Source organism: Mastigoproctus giganteus, chromosome 9 (assembly GCF_048544385.1).
Source record: "Mastigoproctus giganteus isolate SK-2022 chromosome 9, ASM4854438v1, whole genome shotgun sequence".
NCBI classification, from domain to species: Eukaryota; Metazoa; Arthropoda; class Arachnida; order Uropygi; family Thelyphonidae; genus Mastigoproctus; species Mastigoproctus giganteus.
Window position 1 is genome coordinate 156,554,035 of NC_143583.1, and position 22,658 is coordinate 156,576,692.

Here is a 22,658-nt window from a genome sequence, read left to right on the forward strand (position 1 = left end):
GTAGCAAGCAAGCATATCATTCACCCCTCTGTTAACTTTTAAGAATCGTTCACTGTCAGAATCCATCTTCTCAAACCTTGCCATTGCCGATGCAATTTCACGAAATGCCATTGCCATCTCTCTGGTGATGAAGCGTCTCTGCTCCTCATTTGGTTCATCTTTAGCTTCGTCAGCATTTTCTTCTTTCACTATCACTGCCTGCAAGTCAGTAAGTTCTTCATTAGATAATTCCGTCTTTGGCATCAACCTCCAAATGAAACACTCTGCAACCTTTACAATCTTATCTGTAACCATCCATAATTGATGCAGCCAACTCTGACCAATTATAACTTTATAAACATAAATAAAATAAAATTACAAATAAAATAAATAAATAGATAAAATCGACTATAAATTGTAGTACAAATTAAAATACAATAAATTATATGAATTTATATCAAATCATATAAAAAACTATTAAAGATACTATGCATTAAAAACGTTAAACCCGTACTACTATGAAACTGAAGCTTTTGGCAGCATCTGCTGCCTTCCTCAACATAAGTAGTGCTGCATCAACAATTCATTATAAAGTACTAAGCCTTCCCAGCAGACCCAGGGCATACTATGATACCTGCGCATACTCCATTTCCCATATATCAACACCAGAAGTGGCACGGGGCTGTACAACCTTAAAATGCTCATCCCTATCCAGGATAATGGTCTCAAACATTACATTAATCCTACAACCCTTATCCCTATCAAGCTGTGATCACCCAAGGAACAAATCCTTAGGCTCTCCAGCCACTTCCGGTTCCAGAAACCATCTACCTTTTCTGTAATTACAGCTCCTTCCGCTGTTATACCATGCTCGGTTTCCCAAGCAGAACATGCCACAGCTGACCCCGAGACATTAGCCAACCTAATAGCCTGCATTTTACGGTGAGGAAGCTGCGCACATGATGGCGGTGGTTAAAGACCCTGCTGTGGGAGTTGACAACAGTGGGGTTGTCTACAAAATTCAGTGTCCGGATTGTGGGGGATGTTGCGTAAGTGAAACTAAGTGCAGATTACGCGACAGATTGGGGGAGCATAGCAGGGCACTTAGGTTGGCTAATGTCTCTGGGTCTGCCATGGCAGAACATGCCTAGGAAACCGAGCATGGTATAACAGCTGAAGAAGCTGTAATTACAGATAAGGCAGAGGGTTTTTGGAATCGGAAGTGGAGGGAGAGCCTAAGGATTTGTTCCTTGGGTGATCACAGCTTGAAGAGGGATAAGGGTTGTAGGATTAACGTAATGTTTGAGACTGTTATCCCGGATAGGGATGAGCATTTTAAGGTTGTACAGCTTTGTGCCACTTCCGGTGCTGATATACAGGAAACGGAGTATGCACAGGTATCATAGTACACCCTGGGTCTGCTGGGAAGGCTTAGTACTTTATAATGAATTGTTGATGCAGCACTACTTATGTTGAGGAAGGCAGCAGATGCTGCCAAAAGCTTCAGTTTTACAGTAGAACGGGCTTAACATTTTTAATGCATAGTATCTTTAATAGATTTTTATATGATTTATTGTATTTTAAATTATACTACATTTTATAGTTGATTTTATGTATTTTATTTATTTATTTATTTATTTATGTTTATAAAGTTATACTTGGTCAGAGTTGGCAGCATCAATTATGGATAGCCTTCCTGACCACAGAGGACTTTTTAGTGAATTATCTGTAACCACTTCATATTATTAGTCTTTTTCAAATCCTTCGAAGCCTTTTACGTGCCGTGGGCATATTTTCTTCCATGCGCCTTTAAAGAACTTTTAATAATTTTTGCCCAGGCCTTATTAATGTTTAAGATGGAGTGATAAATATTGTAAGATTTCCAAAGGTCTCTTAACATAAAATTTTTCTCATCGTCTACTTCAGACAATGCCTGAGCAAATGTTGTGCGTAAATAGTATGCTTTTAATTTCGAAATAAGAACCTGATCTCGGTTAGATGAGTGAAGTAGTGTTTGGCAGTAGAAATATGACTCTCACATTTGAATTGAAATCATCTAGAGGCGTAGGATGTCCTGGGGCATTAACTAATAGAAGCAAAATCTTAAAAGGAGTGTTCTTGTCTTTACAATAATTTTAAACCTCGGGAATGAAGCAGCATTTAAACCAATCCTCAAAGAGAGATATTGTTATCCACGAGCTCTGGTTCGATCAGAAATGCACGGGTAGGGTGCTTTATTGATGCCCTTAAATGCACAAGGATTACCAGAATGGTACACAAACAGTGGTTTTAATCTGTAATCTCCCACTGTATTAGTCTCAAGCAAGAGTGTGGCCCTATCTTTTGATGCCATGAAACCTGGCATTGTATTTCTCTCTTTAGCAATGTATGTTTGATCTGGCACTTTTTTGCCAACACAGTAGTCTTGTCAACATTAAAAATGTGTGTTGAATAGCCGCATTCATCAATAATTTTTTCCAAACACAAATTTCTCTGCATCTACAGAATCGGCACTGGCAACTTCACCGCAAAAATTAATGTTTTGGAAACCAGCGTGATGCTTGAACCTATTAAACCATCCATTGCTTGCTGTGAACTTGGGTTGGGGTTTGCTGTACTTATCTTTAATATCTTTATAAATACTTGTTGCTTTTGCTTGAATAGTCATTAGACTCAGGGGTACTTGCTTCTGAATCTGATTTTCCATCCATATTATTAACAGCTGTTCCATCTTCAATATAGCACCGGAACACTGTTTTGTGATCAATGTTGATGCCTTGATCCTTTGACATGTTCTTTTATATGCACAGTGTCCTTTAAAATAGTATTCATTGTTAAAGCAGTGAGACCTAATTCCTTTGCAATGGATGACAAACTTTGTACTGCTTCATACTTCGTAATAATTTTCATCTTCATTTCTAAATCAATTTTGATTTGTTTCCTAGTACTGCCAGCACTTGCACTTTCCGTTGGTCTCTTTCCCTTCATCATTGTAATATGTAAACAGGAATGAAGAGAAATTTCTGAAAATTTGTTTTTTATACGATTGAAGATTTGAGTGAAATGGAATGCACATTTCACCATAATAGCGTAAAAACCCACACAATTGCAGTTATCAGTATTATTGCAAATGCAATATGATCGAATTTATTACCCGTTTATAATTAGATGCACTAACAGAAAGGCCCAATAAACTGGAAAGGGTAAATTGTTTTATAGTCGTGACCTTCAGAAAAGTGCTTTAGAAAATTATCACAAAGGCAGTCAAAATTGATTCTTATAACGGGAACATAACATGATAACAATGAAAAAGTAGTGCAATTTCCATTATAAATATGACCTTTTAGAGAGATAAATAGCTTAGTAATATAGCGAAATTTTCAACTTCCAAGGACTTGGAACGAATTACAAAAAAAAAAGAAATGTTTTATTGGGTTCACATTACAATATTTTCACGATACCTCCATTTATTCCTATGGGATGCAAAATATGTTTCTACGATTTTAAGTTTTCACCGGTCAGCAAAAACTTATGTAAATCCGAATTTCTGTAAGTCTGGGAGTTCCTGTACCAGGGAGGGAAAAAAAAAAAGAAGTCTTTGTTCTATTCTCTGAAAAAGCCATTTACAGCTTTGTCAAGTTTATCATCACTTGAAAAAAAAATCAATGCCCATGCAAATGTTTCTTCATATTTCTGAAGAAATATCTGCATGGTCACCAAATGGAAATAATCAGTGGGGGCCAGCACTGAATTGTAGGGCACATGGTTTAATTCCTTAATCTACAGAGAATCTCTCAGAGCAATAATTCCTTTATAGGACTTGTGTACAGAAGCAATGCCATGAAGAAACAAGACACCAAGTCAATTTCTCTTTTCTCTGTTCCTTAATGTCTCCTCTTAAATTTTTCAGAACATTGGCATCTCCAATGATTGTTTTCTTATGTGATACTTATTAAAAAATTCTCTTCCATATAAAAAAAAAAAAAAAAAATTGTTAGCTATGATCTCCTTGGCAGTCCTGAATTTTTTTTTTTTTTTTTTTATGATGGTGACTAATGATATTTCCATTACATGAACTGCTGGATCCCAGTGACAAATCCACATTTCACCTTCAGTTAAATTTTTTAAAGAAAGTCCTTGTGGACCTGAACATGAAATTTTTAAATTTCATGTTCAGTTCTAGAAGGGATGTTCATCTGAAATTTTTCTCTCTAATTTTTATTGTTTCTGAAGAGGTGCAAGCATTCTTGATATCCTTCAAGGTCTGACCTATGACAGAGCTAAGTGTTCATGGAGTATGGCTAGTACTGGACTCTTCAGAAATATTACATTCTTTGGCAATCATGAACACAACGGCCGTCTTAGAACCAGGTCTTCAATTGTCTTTTTCTTTTCTTTTTTTGACACATTTCTAGAGCTGTCACTTCTGGTTATTCTGAGCAATAGAAATGGGGCCCATGGATTCTTGATCCCATTTAAACTGATATATATACTGTATATATAGAATAGCATAACACGAATATATCAAGCATATTTATAGTAACAGATGAACCTTAATGGATGCCCTCACAAACAGTACAAATGCATCATATTTTATATAGCTCTAATGGTAAAACAAAGTTGAAAGAAACATCATACATCTCATATTAGAGAAACAAATTAATCTCAGATAACAACAAGCCACATAAAAAGAAAGTGACCGTAGAGCCACTCCAGATGTTGATAGATGTTTGAATGGATTCATCATTACTCAAAGCTGATAAATATATACTCTTCATCCTGAACCCACTGGCAGATACACAGACTCATAGCATATGGGTTATCCTATATCAGTTTAATGGGGGGGGGGGTTCAAAACAGGCCGACCACTTCAGAAAACAGTTGCAGTGCCATGTAGCCAGCACCTATGCTATGCAAGTCCATCTGCAATGTATTTTTAATCCAGTTTAATTGCATTAGTCTCCACCCCTATAAAAGTTGGAAAACAATCTTGTAAGCAGTACAGGTGGGACCCGGTTTACACTGGGGTTTGGTTCCTGAGATTTCCAGCATAAAATGAAGTGGCGTAAACTGAAGCAAAAATATAATGGGAACATATATAAATACATTAGGTTCCGTTCCAAGATTTTCAGTAATCAACACGAAATACTTGAAAAAGGTTTTATTTTATGAAATTTACGTATTGAAGAATTGTATAATGTTTAAGAAAAAATTTACTGCTTTAAAAACGAAGAATAGATGCCTGTTTGGTTTTCTTCTTTTCTGATAAGAAAAGACAGTATGACTGTAGAACTGTCTCAATTCTTCTCTTAACGGTTCAGCTCTGCTCCCATTTGGGGTCATTGTTACAGAAGATCTCACATCCATTATTAATAAGAGCAATAGCCTCTTGCATTGATTTCACTGTTAGTGTCCTAACCTGCATTGCAGAGTCAGCTTCATTTCCTTCTGTGTCTTCTTTGGACAGTTGTTCAGCTAACTGTTCTAAATCTTCTATTGAACGCTCTTCGCCACGACTCTCAAGGAGCTCATTTATGTCACAAACTTCTACATCATCTAGTCCTATTTCATTTGCTATCTCTGTCACATTCTCTGTTATTGATGCAAATCCAGAATGCAGTCAGGCCAAAGCTTATGCCAGACGCCATTCATACATGATTTTGACACTTCACTCCATGCCACTGAAATGTTGGAGATCCCTTTCGTCCTTTCGTGAGGTCATATGACTTCCAGTAGTCTCTCAACATGACATTATCAGACACTTGAATAGCCTCAGTTGTTGTTTTTTTTTTTTTTTTTTTGGTTTTTAGGAGCATTAGCAACTAAGGCCATATTGCTCTGGGGATATGCGGTGGTCATTCCCTGACCTTTCTACATCCTCCATATTTGGTGGTCACGGACTCGAACCCCGGTCTAATCAAGAAGCGTGTGCTACGCACTGCTGCTCCTGCCCACCTGGCTACAGAGGCGCCAAATAGCCTCAGAAATTCCCTTGAGTGTTGTCTATAAGTAACAAGCCTCGAAGGTGAATATTGCTCCTTGATCCATAGGTTGTAAAAGTGAGGTTGTGTTTGGTGAAAGAAAGACAATCTTGATCTCTAAGCCATTGGTATTCAAATCACTCAAATCTGGAGGGTAGCCAGGGGCATTGTCCAGCAACAGTAAAACCTTGTGAGGAAATCCATTTTTCATACAGAATTTCTTTACCGCTGGGCAAAAATACGACTTGTACCAGTCACTAAAAATTGCCTGTGTAACCCAGGCCTTTTTGTTGGAATGCCAGAAGACAGGAAGCTGTGTTTTCACAATTCCCTTCATAGCACATGGTGTTTCTGAATGGTAAACTAACATAGGTTTTAATCTGAAAGTTCCTGAAGCATTACTACCCAACAACAAAGTCAAATGGTCCTTGGCTGCCTTGAACCCAGAGGCAGAATGTTCTTCACAAGCAATGAAGATATGGTTGGGCAGCTTTTTCCAGTAGAGGCCCGTTTCGTCTACATTAAAAACTAAGTCTCGTAAGCTTTTCTTCATTGATGAGTTTTTGAAAATAAATTGGAAATTCATTTGCAGCTGTAATATCAGCACTAGCTGCTTCTCCTGACATTTTAACATTAGCATTACCATTAGTAGAGGCATATGATGCAAGAAAGCAAGCTTATACAGCATCAGCAAAAAAAACAAAAAAACTCCCATTTCACCCCTCTGTTCGTTCCAAATACCTGTCCAGCTTAGCCTTAAATTTATTTAGGCTATCAATTTCCACAACAAAGGATGGAAGTCTGTTCCACCAACCAACTACCTGCTGGCTAAAGGCAAACTTCTGCACATCTATCCTACAACTGTTTTTCCTCAATTTGAATTTATGGCCTCTTAGGTGATTATTCTGAGAAAGAGGAAGAATCCATCAGCATTGGGCATGCTCAAACTATTCAAGGCTTTATACACCTCAATCAGATCACCTCGCAGGTGCCTAGTCTCCAGAAATTATAAATTTTTGTTCTGTTCTTGAATTTAAAAACCATCCTCTACTAGCAGTAAAATCATCCATCCTCTTTACCACTTAACTCATCAAACAAAGATTTTGCTTTATACCTGATAAGTGATTCAGTTAGAGGAAGATGATGCTGGGTCATGTCATTAATCCACAGGACAAGCAGCTTTTCCATTTTTTCGGCTGTTTTATTCTGGGAATAGGTGTAGTAAGAGGGTCCCCCACCAATATTGACTGCCAATTGGGAAGACTGCTTTGTGGTCTCAGCATTTTTCATTATAGTTGTTACAGTTGATGGTGCTAAACTGAAGGCATGACACACACACACACACACGTCTGACCAAGTTTCACCTTTCTCCATTTGCCAAATAACTCCCATTTTTTTTTTTTTTTTTTTTTTTTCCCCCCGATTATCAATGATTTACGTTGTTTTTTAGTCTCTTGTCCAGGTGCACTTGATAACACGTTTTGGGGGAATGATGGTAGATATGTACAGTATCTGTATTTGAAAATAGATATTAATAAAAAAAAAAAAAAAAAAAAAAAAGATGGCTGCAAGATGGACCACAAACACAAACACCTAGAAAAACTGAGCAACTAGGAGGGAGAAAGAAGGCACTTATTAAAGGGACTGGAGAGTAGAAGTGGGAGTAGGACCAATCAGACTTAACCTTTCAGCATCCTGTACTCTAGACACCAGTGCATGTTTGTCAGTTCACTTGCAGTTCTTAGTCCGTGGTTAACGTAATTTGCTTTTTCTCATTGCATTTTATATTCTGTTTTTTTGTTTAATTATTTAAATTTTAGGCCATAGTTTATCATTTAGTATTATAGTTTTATTACAATGTCGGGACCATCTGTGTCTACGAAATCAGGCAGAATTATGACTCATTGACCACCCCTCCAATCATGATCTATGAAAGGAGCAAAAGTGAAGGGGATGTAAACTGAAGCAGCGTAAACCAAGTCCTACCTGTATTTAAAACGTTGGTGTATGTATTCAAGAAGTTATGGTTCTTTGTACAGTGAAAGATTTACTATGCACAAAAAAAGAAGCATAATATGCTATCACCAGTAAAACTATGGAAAGGATTTCCAACAATTATTCACAAGCAAAAATAGTGTGGGGGGGGATTGAAAGAATAGGACCTCAACATATATCAGAATCACTAAAAGTTTGAAACTTTTAGTGAAACGTTTTTGAAACTTGAAAAAACTCATGACAATAAAGCTGGATGAATAGCAACTGACTTGCCTTAATTCAACATTGGGAGCCTGGACTACAATCATAGCAGGAATGATATCTATCCTTTGAAGATGCACTGAGCACTGTTTAATTTTCTTATAAAGGAAGACAAAAACTTCTTTTTATTGGGAAGTGAGTGGCCAACAGCATAACAAGAATGTAATACTCACATTTGTCCAGTGGATATTTTCTTTATCTACTGGAACAGAAGGTATATTTGTATGCATAACCTTGTCTGTTACAGTTTGTAGAATAAAAAAAATTAGTGTTTACTGAGAGAAAAAGCATGGATCTCTAAGGCACCCTTCTCAATCTGAACTTAATCTTCATTTGAAAGTACTTAGAAAACATTCATTCTGTCAATAAATAATGTGCCCTGCACACAGAACTTTCTTTCTAAATGAATAACATATGAGAGACCTATGTCACCTTTAGTATTCAAAATAAATTGCTTGTTGTGAAATGCAAGTCCTTTTTACTTTTATTAAAGACCACAAAGAGGTTTAACACTTAATGTTTGTGACCTCATTTAAAATTTACAGTAGGAGTTGAAGAGAAGGGAAAAAAACAAAATAAAATAAAAAACCCAAGTTCAAACACAGTATATTACTTATTTACATGAAAAACAACCACAAGCTATGAAAATAATTTCACTTATAATTGTATATTAAATGGCCATATATTTTACACGAGGTCTAAACACAAAACCCAAATAAGTGACTAATGACATGACTAATGAAACTAAGAAATAATTGTGATAAACATACTGTATATCCAAAAGCAGGTAAATTTTACTGCTCTTAGAATGCACAAGGTAATCATAATTAAAGTATATCAAAAGGATAGCAACAAATAGCAATATTAAATTGATGCTGTTAAAAAGCTGAACACCACCAAGAGCTGTACTACTTATATATAATTGACACTTTGTTTTAAATAAAAGTCTTTACAGCTGTAATGTATATACCAAATTAGCTACTTTCATTCCCCTACCCCACACACCAATTTGCACTCTGACTAAATCCATTGTAACAAAATGTCAAGGATAGAATATGCTGGCTAGAACCCAAATTTTATGACTATCAGCCAAATGGATGAGTCACAACTAGAAAATGAAAGAAATTATAGGTAAGCATAAAGCAGTCAATCAAACAACACAAGAAAAGTTCTGTTGCTTGAAATTTTCAAGAGATAATTTTAAAGCAAGCAAATACATGTATAATTAATACTAAACTATTTCAACCTTAAGTAGGGAAAAGTGAAAAATAATTAGAATAAATAAGAAATTTTTCATTCTTTACTAGCCAGGTGTGTTTTCCAAACATTTATTCATAACCATGATAAACAAAAATGAAAGATTTTGGAACAACAAATTTTCCAATGGACTTTCTGATTTAGTAAGAAGTACACCAAGTTCGAAATATCTATTAATACTTATTTATTTAAAAAATATATATTTCATGAGAAGAAAGAAAATGGTGTTAGACTGATAATCCCATGATGGGTTGTCCTATTCTAAAATCAGACCACCTGCAGTTCAGTAAACTGCTAATCCTTGCTAGAATCTTAGGTATTGCTAAGATTCAAAAATGCATTTAGTATTAAAAGTGGCAAATGATACAAGAAAGCAAGCTTATAAAGTATCAAGCCAAAAAAAAAATTTCCTATTTACTATACACTGACTTAAATCTATGTTTATTATATATATATATATATATATAAAATAAACATATATAACTAATTATCATAAAAAGAAAAGAACAAAGACAAAAAAAAAAAAAAGATAATGTATATACCATAGATTCAATCATAACAGCCTCCTCTTATACACTTCAACGTGGGATGTGTGTGTTCAATCACTCTCTCCAGCAAACTAAAATTCTAGAAATATGAACACAACTTTCAGAGAAATGGTTGATGAATAAACAGGGTGTGGACAACACAATAAAAACACCTGTAGTACTTTTGTAATGGCTGCATGATGTATTATGAGCATGCAGTGATTTTTATTTTTAGTTTCCTGCAGATAATACTGTAAAAGAAAGATTTTTAAGCTGATGTTTATTTAGGTTTTGTTTATTTAAAGGGTAGAATTTTTTTCAGCCTGGACTGTACTTGTTAACAGGAGAGATTGCTTCTACAGGGATGGGATACACTTAAATAGAAAGGGTGCAAGAATATTTGCTGATACTATCGAGGCAGTGTTAGGTGGGTCGGAAAACTGCTAGCCTGGGGGGAGACAAAGACGAATAGATTAACAGTAGCCACTGGCAGATGTGAAAGAGATTCTTGCACTGCTTCTATTGGCATGAGCAGAAACCTGAAAAACAAGATGTAGGATATTTCAGAGACTGCTGGGAGTCATTGCGGTACAAGTAAACACATGGGTTGTGTTAGGGTAGCTAAGAATAGAAATAGGTGCATGTATAGTTGCGTGTACACCAATGCTAGGAGTTTAGTAAATAAATTTGATGAATTTGAGGTATTGCTCAAAACATCAAAGGCAGGTATTGTTGGGATATCAGAGACGTGGTGTCACACAGATATAAGGAATGCAGAACTGGAATTTGGGGAGTACAACGTCTACAGAAAGGATAGACTGGATAGGAAGGGAGGAGGGGTTATGCTATTAGTTAAGAAATACATAAAATCCAAGGAAGTGAAGCCAGTGGACATCGCTGGACAGTGCAGTGTCGAGTCAGTTTGGTTTGACATAAGCATTGGGAGATCAAAATTGAGAGTAGGAGTGTGCTATAGGCCTAATGACTCTGATGAGTATAATAAGAAACTGTACAGGGAAATAGAGTGGGCCAGTAAATCAGAGAGTCTTATAATGGGGGATTTTAATTTCCCAGATATTGACTGGAATTTGGGGGCTGGTCACTCACACACTAGCAAGGCTTTTGTGGATTTATTGGATGATTGTTTTCTACTTCAGCATGTTCGGGAGGCAACTAGAGGGAGGAATACTCTTGATTTGATTATCAGCAGTGATTCTTTATGCATTAAGAATCTGCAAATAAATGAACCACTAGGTGGCAGTGATCACAGTGTGCTGAAGTGGGATTTACTCAAAGAGGTAACTACCATTAGGGGTAAAAAAAGGTAAAGGTAAAGTGCAGCCATTATCAACCCACTGCAGGATGGAAGCCTCCTCAACAATTTAGGCTGAGGGAAATGGACCATAATCTGCCATGCTGGTCCAGTGCGGGTTGGCAGATCGACCGTATTCAGCAGTCAGGGGCTTGAACCCCGATCTACTCAAAGAGCGTGTGCTACTGCACTCCCGCTCCTGACCACTCGGCTACGGAGGCCGTCATTAGGGGCAAATGGAAGGGTTATTGCTTTCGTAAAGGCAACTACGATGGACTGAGACAGTATTTAAATTCTATACAGTGGGACCAACTGATGATGTTACCAACAGCAAATGCAAAATGGGAAGCATTCAAAGAACTTATCTTGGAAGCTACTAGGCTTTACATACCAACTAAGAAATATTGTTCAAGGTTTAGGCCTAAATGAATGTCAGATGAACTAATGAGGCATATGGCAGAGAAGAAACATGCATGGGATACATACAAATTAACACAAGACATAGAAGCCTATGATAGATACAAGTTGATCTGTAACCAAGTTACCAAGGAGGTTAGGCAGGCAAAGGCAGATTACTAGAAATCTTTGGCAAGGGATGCAAAGAAAAACAGCAAAGAGTTCTTTACTTATGTAAACTCTAGAAGGAAGGGGATGAATCAGATTGGTCCACTTGATATCGATGGGTCAGCTGTTGATGATCCTGCTCAGGTAGCTAACAAACTAAATGAATATTTTGCATCGACATTCACACATGAGGAGTTATTTAGCGAGGGGAAAGCCAGAGGTGTATTCAACTCTAGCAGTAAGCTACAGAATCTTGTAATAACTGAGAGTAAAGTGGAGGAGAAATTGTTGAAGATAAACACAAGAAAGGCACCCGGGGTGGATGGGATCTATCCAGTTATATTAAAGGAGGCAGCAGAGGAAGTAAGCAAACCCTTGAACATAATTATGAGAGCTTCCTTGGACTCAGGGGAGGTACCCACAGACTGGAGATGTGCAAATTTGACCCCAATTCACAAAGAGGATCAAAGGCTGACACAAGTAATTATAGACCTGTTAGTTTAACTTCTGTTCCAGGAAAATTAATGGAGGCACTAGTTAAAGAAGCACTGCAGGATCATTTAGACAAGACTTCAGTTATAGCTCGGACACAGCATGGTTTTGTTAAGGGGAAGTCTTGCCTGACCAATTTGATTGGATACTATGATGCAGTTACAAAGGAACTGGATGCAGGGAATAACTTTGATATTATATACTTGGATCTTAGAAAGGTTTTTGATACTGTTGCACATGGAAGACTGCTGCACAAATTGGAGCAGTGTGGCATTGGAGGCAAATTGCTGCTGTGGATAAAGGAGTGGCTGAGGGGGAGAAGACAGAGTGGTAATCAATGGCCACTGCTCGTCGTGGACTAATGTTATTAATGGAGTCCCTCTGGGCTCAGTGTTGGGTCCATTATTGTTTTCTGTATTTATAAATGATATTGATGATGGTATATCAAGCTTAATGTCGAAGTTTGCAGACGATACAAAGGTAGGCAGGGTTGTCAAGGACACTACTGACACTATGCTGCTGCAACAGGATCTGGAAAGGTTGAGCAGATGGTCTGAGAGGTGGCAAATGAAGTTTGACATTGACAAATGTAAAGTACTACACATGGGAAACAGCAACCCCAGAGCAACGTATCAACTCTGTGGTACTACACTGATAGTGGTAGAGAATGAAAGGGACCTGGAGGTGGTTGTGCAGGCAGATATGAAGTTCTCTGAGCAGTGCAGATGGGCTGCAAGAGTAGCTCATGGTATATTGTCAATGATATATAGGAATTTTTCTAGCAGGGATAAGGAGGTGATTATTCCCTTGTATAAGGCAATGGTCAGGCCACACCTAGAGTACTGTATACAGGTCTGGAGGCCTCATTTCAAGAAGGATGTAGAGCTGCTGGAACGAGTACAGAGAAGGGCAACAAGATTAGTGAATGGAACAAAGGGGTGCTTACGAAGAAAGGCTTAAGTTTTACAAATTAGTGCCTGGAGACTAGGCACCAGCGAGGTGATCTGATAGAGGTGTATAAAGCCTTGAATGGTTTGAGCATGCTCAATGCTGATGGGATTCTTCTTCTCGCTCAGAATAATCACCTGAGAGTGCATAAATTCAAATTGAGGAAAGACAGATGTAGGATAGACATGTGGAAATTTGCCTTTAGCCACCGTGTGGTTGGTTGGTGGAACAGACTTCCATCCCTTGTTGTGGAAGTTGATAGCCTAAATAAGTTTAAGGCTCAGCTGAACAGGTATTTTGAACGAACAGAGGGGTGAAGTGGAAGTGGTTTTTTTTTTTTTTTTTGGCTGATGCTGCATAAGCTTGCTTTCTTGCATCAAATGCCTCTACTAATGCTAAAGGTGACATAAAAAAAGGTACATGAAGGAAATTACCAACCTGTTTGAATTCCAAAGAGGTCAAATTGTTGGCGCACATTTAGCAGGGATATCGGTAAATAAAACTGATGATTTGTTTAATGTATCCACAGCAACTGTACTGAAAGCAATGTCTGCATTTATCAAGTATGGAAAAACAAAATTCGAATAGACGAATTGTGGCAAAAAAAAAAAAAAAACTAAATTGATTGAAAGAGACTGCCAGACAGTGAAAAGGATTGTAGCCCAATTGATTGATTTTTTATGGTGCAAAAACATATATATATATATATCAAAAACTAAAATCAGCAAGGAGTAAAAATGTATTGGATATTTCATATCAGTTTATATATATTAATTGCTTTTAAAAACTGCTGACACATTTTCATTGCAATTGAAACTCTGACTGGGTTGTTGTTGTTATTATTATTTGGTTTGTAGGAGCAACTAAGGCCATATTGCTCCAGGGATATGCGGTGGTCATTCCCTGACCTTTCCGAATCCTCTGTATTTGGTGGTTGCGGGCTCGAACTCCGGTCTAATCAAGAAGCGTGTGCTACGCACTGCCGCTCCTGCTCACCTGGCTACAGAGGCACCAAAATCTGACTGGGTGTATAAGGTTCAGTCAGATGGGTAAAACAAGCATTTCTAAAACTGGTACAATCAGATAAAATATGTTGAATGGATAAAATGGTATCGCATTGCTCGCACATAGGAGGTTCATCAGCCCTCAGCAGAAAGGAGTGTGTCAGATGACTGTGTCCTATGCAGAGCCGAGCAAGAACAACTTCCTCTTTGCCATCCCTGCATAGGCTGGACTACCAAAGATGGATCACAGCCTTAATCCGATAAAGCTTGTTTGTTTGTAACCTGGCGATGCCATGAATCCTGCCAGTGAGAATGTAACTTACTACAGATTACTTGCCTGTAGTCTGTATAGGGGACTGGCAGGTCAAGCTTATTCCTGGCCTGATGAATAAGCTTGACCTTATTCGTCAGGCAGCCTGACCTTACATTCAAAGAACTTGAAACATTCCTCCATGAAGAATAACTTAGTATTAGTATAGCCATATAGTGCAAGGAAGCCACGGGGTTTTGCTGCACCAGCCAAAACAAAAAAAAAGTAGATAAGAAAATACAAATTATGCACTTCTCTCCTCATACAGAGAACTATCTAGTTGACCTTTAAATTTCTTCAAACTGTCAGCCTCAACTACCTGCAGAGGCAACTTGTTCCAGTAATCAATGACTCACTGCTTAAAAGAAAACTTCCTACAACCCAGTCTAAATCCCTTCCCTGCAATTTTAATTTATGGCCCCCAGTTCCGGAATTCTTTAAATATAACAGTGATAATTCCACCTTCAGGTGCCTGGTTGCCAAGTTCTGTAGCCCCCATAATCAAAGTCTTTCCTTGTACAGTTGCCCTTTTTGCTGACCTCACCATGCGAGTTTCCCCATGTCTGGACCCTTTCAAAAAAAAAGCTCAATATCTTTTTATCAGATGAGGTCTCTATACTTGGGCACAGTATTCCAAATGCAGTCTTACAATTGCCTTATACAGTGGGATTATTACCTCCCTATCTTTAGGATAATATTCAATAAACCATCGACAGGTCGCCATGGGCTTTCCTGGCCACTTGTTTATACTGTTTGGAAAACTTCATGTCTGCCTGTTTTTAATTCAATCCCACCAAGTGTATAATTTAATTTCAGGTTGCTATTCCCAAAGGGCAAAACCTGCATTAAAACATAGCTGCCACTTTTCTGATCATTCTTGAAGCCTGTTCCAGTCATCCTGAAATAGCACTGCATGGCACTGATCATTAATGACTCTCACAATCTTTATGTCAGATTATTGACATCATGACCTTTATCCCTTTGCTGATGTTGTTTATGAAAATTAGAAACAGTAGTCCAAGAATAGATTCTTGGGGGACTCCATTTCTGATGCTACACCAATCTGAAGAATGTCCATTAATCACCATCTGCCTTCTATTAATCCACCCTGCAGTCCATCTTAGAATCTTTCCAGTAATCCCAACATATTCCAGCTTATACGGTAACCTCTCATGAGAGACTGAATCAAATCCTTTGCTAAAATTCAAACAAACATTCAAGTCAATTTTTCCCTACATCCAGTGTATATGAGTAACTGTCAAAATAGTTTACTAGTTTAGTTAAAGATGATTTTCCCATACTGTATATCCTTCAGAATACTGTTCCTTTCTAAATGTCCTTGGATTGCACTCAATCACTGCCTCTAAGACTTTTCATTGCTCTGTCTATAGTTACTGCCTTCACTCTCAGAACAACTGGCAATGTGTCGGTTCAATATACTCTCTGGCCATATCCCTCAAAATTACTGGGTATATGCCATCAACTCCAGGAGCCTTTGTTGCCTTTATGCTTGAAAGCTTTTCTAATAAACAGTCATCAGTAATTTCAAAATCACTAATTTTATATGGCTCAGCCTCATGGCCTACCTTCAGCATGAAGGGTCTTTCATCAGTAAAGACCAATGCAAAGTACCTATTCAATTGATCAGCAACCTCAGCCAGATTATCTAAAACTTTCCCCACACCCAGTTCACAAGGATCCAATCTGATTTGTTTTCTTCTTTGTATTTGCATACACCAAAATGCCTTGTCCCCATACTTTGCTTTCTCATACTCAGCCTCCACCTCCCTAATCTTATTTATGATATTGTTACAGATCAAATTATTATTAGCCATATGGTGCAAGAGAGCCTAAGGCTTATGCTGTACCAGCCAAAAAAAAAAAAAAAAAAGTTACCCTGAGAGAGAGAGAGAGAGAGAGAGAGAAAAATCACCAAGAAAGAGAAGAATGATGATATCCAGCTCAGGACCCTGGGTGTGCCAAGCCCATACTCACCAGATGTGAGCAGCTGTTGTAGGCTTCAGTACTTCTCATCGCTCTGTAACATTCTCATACTATCTTTCTCTACTCTATTAGACCAGCCAGCTCCATATTCATCCATTTCGGCATCCTTTTCCTGCAATATTTACTTAATGGTGTATATGCATTCATGGCTTCTGTGATTTTTGCTTTAAAAATATTGCATAATTCAAATGTATTCACCATTCCTCTACAATCAGTCTAATTAATAGATTGCCATATAGTGCCTTAAGCTGTATTCCTCTATTCTGAAATTAAAACCTGTGCCTTTACCTACTGCAACAACTTTCTTCACCTTCGAACTAATGATGGCCTGATCACTACCTCCCAGTGGTTTCTGTACTTAAAGCCCAGTGATATCAGCTGATTAGTAATGATGAGGCCAAGAATATTCTCACCCCTAGTATTTTCTCCAACATGAGGGTACAAATAATAATATCTAGTTTATTTAAAAATTGTTCCCCATGGTGAGTTTCCCCTCACACTTATTCCAATCAATTAGGGACAGACTGAAGTCACCCATAAGACATTCATGCTTACTTGCTTGCCCATTCCATCTGCAGAGGAAATCTGTAGAAATACAGATTTCCTCCACCAGAAAAAACACACACTTCAATCTTCTGATCTATAGATCACTCCCACTCTCATTATACCATTGCTTCCAACTAACTCACACCACACAGATTCTATGCTGGCAGGTGTAACTTCTGACTCAGCAAAAGCTCTTTTCACACTCTGGCTGCTTTTGACAAAAAGCATGACCCCCACCACCCCATCCATCTTCCCTAAATACATTATACATATTGGTATCACTCTAGGAATGAGGCTATACTGTGTGGCTGTGCATTTCAGAACCTCTTCAGAGCAAGTTAGTTTTTGAAATAACTTCCTGAAGTTTTTTTATTATTAACATATTAAGCTGTAGTTAATATATAATTTGAATTCCTATTATCATGCTGGTTAGTTTATTTTTGTATTTAGATAAGTATCTGGAAATATACAGCTTAATACAGTGTCTCCGACATACGTAAGAGATACGTTCCAGCTTCTTACGCAAGTAGAGTTTTACGTAACTTGGGAATGACTAATAAAATACTGCTACTATTTCCCAAAATTAGAAAAACAACATGATATTCTCAGAAGAATGAAGAAAAAAAATAGTTTAATACCATAACAATTAAAAACTTTATTGGGGACAGCAGCGAAACAGTACCGCTTTCACTTATTCTCTTAGGCGGCACCAAGGTAACGGTCAAAATGAAATTCTTTAAAGAACTTCACAAGGTTAAGTTACAAGAGATGCTGTCACACCTTACGACCAAGCATGCACTACACTATGATAGTGTCACGCGAAGTTGTCGAAAATGGTTGGACAACATGAATTTCAACTTTACCACAAAACCCGATGTGTAACAAATATTACATACAAAATGCAAAGAAAAGCTCCCACTTCGCTCTCAAACAAAACTACGCTGACTCTACAATCCAGAAAGAAAGAAAGGAGGGAAGGAAGGAAGGAAAGGGTTTGTTATTTGTTTGTTTGTTATTTGGTTTTTAGGAGCATTAGCAACTAAGGCCATATTGCTCTGGGAATATGCGGTAGTTATTCCCTGACCTTTCCGCATCCTCTGTATTTGGTGGTCACGGGCTCGAACTCCGGTTTAATCAAAAAGCATGTGCTACGCACTGCTGCTCCTTCCCACCTGGCTACGGAGGCACCAGGAAGGAAAGGGTGTAGAGACGAAGGGCCACAGTGTAATTCTCCTAAGAAATAGCCGATGGGACACAGTCTACGAGGCTTGAATGTTATGGGGGTTTCTCTGAAGTGCTTTGAAGTAGTTCACCTGTCTCAAACATGTTGTCGAATATTTCTTCAGAATTTTTAAAGCAGAAAATGAAATGTTAACTCTAGTTATCTACCTAGATTCTAGTTACACTGCAGGTAATTATCCAACAGTTTATATGGGAACAAAAATAAAAAAACTGATACTTATTGTTCCTTCATTTGACTTCACCCTTGAAAATTATACAGAAAGTATCTTTACGATTTTACTGAAAAAATTTACATAAGTCCAGGATTAACTGTATTCAGATAGCCTTTGTTATCGATATTTTGGTGGGGAACTTCTTCGTAACTTTCATTCAGTAACTAGTGGTTAAAGTTTTGTTAACAGTTTAATTTCTGTAATACTGTGTTAATTTAAATTCTGTAATCTTTCTAAAGTTCACTACCTAAATAATGGTTGTTACAAGATCCACTTACAATACAAAGTTCAAGGACATTGTGACTCAGACAGAAATGCCTACGGACATTTCCAATGTGGGTCAAGAGTTCATCAATTGTATAGCCTATGTGTGGCTTGTATTCTAAGATCAGTCTAGTAGACAAACCTAGGTTCTTTTCTTTGCACCCAATGTAAGAAGTGTATTGATCTCAAATTAGAACTTGATACAATACGAGAAGAATTTGAAATCACTGAAGAAACAAGTTCTTGCCCTGGAAACTGGGATCTGTCAGGGATTCAAACCAGGGTAAACACTTGCTGAGAGCAATAACTGATGATGTTACCAACAAACTATCATCAGGAATAAGGGGGGGGGGGATAAAGAGAGCATTATTATTTATGTGAGACTAACAATAATAAACCAACATGATCTCACCATTTGTTGGACAAATACAGGCCTGTGCTGAAAATATGCCACAAGTTAGGGCAGAATATGTATGTGTTTACAATCCAGCCCAGATACAATAGGAGGGATTATATGCCGAAAGTCTTGTGGATTAACCCAAGAGGCCTTGGCTTGTTCTAGGGGAGAAATTTTTATCAGCATGGCCCACACTTGTAGGTAGAAGGAATCTATTTTGTAGAGATGGCATTCATTTGAATAGAAGTGGTGCAACATTTTTGCCACTATCATCAAGGGTACCTTAAGGGTCCAGGGAAACTGCTAGTTAGCAGGTGGAGGGGCATATAGATCTGCATTTATCTGATGATTTGGGCCAAAGTAATGCTTGCATACAGCCTCTGTAGCCAAGTGGTCAGAAGTGACAGTACAGCGGCACACGCTACTAGAGTAGACCAGGGTTTAAGCCCCTGACTGCTAAATACAGTCAATCTGCCAACCTGCATTAGACCAGCATGGCAAATTTGTCTCGTGTAGATTTCCCTCATCGTGAATTGTTGAGGAGGCATCCATCCTGCTGTGGATTGATAAGTTGCAGTTTACCTTTATCTTTTAATATTGCTCCGGGATATGCGGTGGTCATTCCTTGACCTTTTCGCATCCTCCGTATTTGGTGGTGACTGGCTCAAACCCCGGTCTAATCAAGAAGCGTGTGCTACGCACTGCTGCTACTTCCCACCTGGCTACAGAGGAGCCTAGGAGTAAGGAGAAGGATTTTTGCTTTCGTAAAGGTGACTATAGTGATCTCAGAGAATTTGTAAATTCTATACAGTGAGATCAACTGATGATGTTACCAAAGGCAAATTCTAAATAGGAAGGCTTCAGGAACTTAATCTTGGAGGGTACTAGGCTTTTCATACCAACTAAGAAATACTGTTCAAGGTTTAGGCCTAAATAGATATCAGATGAATTAATGTGGCTCGTGGCAGACAAGAAAAATGCATAGGATGCATGTAAATTACCAGGCAACACAGAAGCCTATGGCAGATATAAGCTAGTCTGTAATCAAGTCACAAAGGAGATTAGGCAAGCGAAGGCAAATTACGAGAAATCTTTGGCAAAGGATGCAAAGAAGAACAGCAAAAATTTATTTACTTATATAAACTCTAAAAGGAAGGGGATGAATCAGATTGGTCCACTTGATATCAATGGCTTGACTGTAAATGATCATTCTCAGATAACTGACAAACTAAATGGGTCTTTTGGTATCTACATTCACACATGAGGAGTTATTTAAGGAGGAGCGGGCCAGTTGTTTATCAAACTAACAGGAGCTAAGTGATTTTATAATAACTGAGAGCAAAGTGGAGGAGAAACTGTTGAAATTAAACATAAGGAAGGCACCTGGGGTGAATGGAATCTATCCAGTTATATTAGAGGAAGCAAAGTAAGCAAGCAAACCCTTAGCCATAATAATGAAAGCTTGCTTGGACTGGACATGTGCAAAGGTGTCCCCAATTCACAAAGGGTAAAACAAACCTGTTAGTCCAACTTCTGTTCCAGGGAAAATAATTTACTCACTGGTTAAAGAAGTGAGCAGGATCATCTAGACAAGACTGCAGTTATAGTTCAGACACATTAACATTAGTAGAGGCATATGCGGCAAGAAAGCAAGCCTGTCCAGCTCAGCCTTAAATTTATTTAGGCTATCACCTTCAACAACAAAAGATGGAAGTCTGTCCCACCAATCTCTGCAACTGTCTTTCCTCAATTTGAATCTATGCCCCCTCAGGTTCTTAATCTGAGCAAGAGGAAGAATCCCATCAGCATTCAGCTTGCTCAACATATTCAAAGCCTTATAAACTTCAATCAGATCACCTCGCATGTGCCTACTCTCCTCTCCAGGCACTGCAATTTGTTGAAATTAGAACTTTCTTGGAAAGAGGACCCCTTTGTTCCCCCTCACCAATCTTGTTGCCCTTCTTTGTACTCTTTCTAGCAACTCTACATCCTTCCTAAAATGAGCCCTCCAGACCTATAAACAGTACTCAAGGTGTGACCTGTTATTGTTATTTGGTTTTTAGGAGCATTAGCAACTAAGGCCATATTGCTCCGGGATATGCGGTGGTCATTCCCTGACCTTTCCGCGTCCTTCGTATTTGGTGGTGACGGGCTCGAACCCCGGTCTAATCAAGAAGCGTGTGCTACGCCCTGCTGCTCCTTCCCACCTGGCTACGGAGGCGCCCGAAGGTGTGACCTGACCATTCCTTTGTACAAAAGGATAATCAGCTCCCTGTCTCTGCTAGCAAAATTCATATATATCATTGACAAGATTCCATGACCTGCCCATCTGCACTGCTCAGCAAACTTGATATCTGACTGCACAATTACTCCCAGGTCTTTTTCACTTTCCACTTCACTGAGTGTAGTACTAACTGTGTGGTACATTTCTCTTGGGGGTTATTGTTGCCCATAGGCAGTACTTTGCATTTGTTAATATTAAACTTCAGTTGCCACTTCTCAGTCCATTTGCCTAACCTTTCTAGATCCAGTAACCTTTCTAGTTGCAGTAGCATACTGGCTTTAGTGTCATTAACAACCCTGCCAAGCTTTGTATCATCTGCAAACTTGGACATTAACCTGATATACCTTCATCAATATCATTGATGAATACACAAAACAACAATGGGCCCAGCACTGAACCCTGGGGAACTCCACTAATAGCATTTGTCCACGAAGAGCAGTGTACATTGATTACCACTCTTATCTTCCACTCAACCATCCCTTTATCCATTGTAGCAACTTACCCTTAATACCATACATTTGCAATTTGTGCAGCAGTCTTCCATGTGCAATAGTATCAAAAGCTTTCCTGAAATCCAAGTATATGATATCAAAATTATTTTTTGGATCCAGTTCCTTTGTGACCACATCACAGTATCCAATCAAATTGGTCAAACAAGACCTCCCTTTAACAAACCCATACTGTATCTTAAGTATTATTGCAGTCTTGTCAAGATGATCCTGCAATGCTTCTTTAACCAGTGACTCCATATTTTCCCTAGAAATCAAGTTAAAACTAATAAGTCTATAGTTACTTGTGTCACCTTTTGAACTCCCTTTGTGAATTGGTGATATATTTGCACCCCCCCCGAGCCCAAGGAAGCTCTAATTATGCCTAAGGGTTTGCTTACTTCCTTTGCTGCCTCCTTTAATATAACTGGATAGATCCTGTCCACCCCAGGTGCCTTCCTTATGTTTAACTTCAACAATTTCTCCTCCACTTTGCTCTCAGTTATTACAAAATCACTTAGTTCCCTGTTCGGCGCCTCCGTAGCCAGGTGGGAAGGAGCAGCAGCGTGTAGCACACGCTTCTTGATATAG

The 22,658-nt window shown here is 38.2% G+C and overlaps 1 protein-coding gene across 1 annotated transcript in view; it reads right to left on the minus strand.

Moving 5' to 3' along the window:
• The window catches only part of LOC150080833 (sodium/potassium-transporting ATPase subunit beta-like), a 135,516-nt gene that overhangs the window by 85,641 nt on the left and 27,217 nt on the right, over nucleotides 1-22,658 (minus strand). The window lies entirely within an intron of this gene.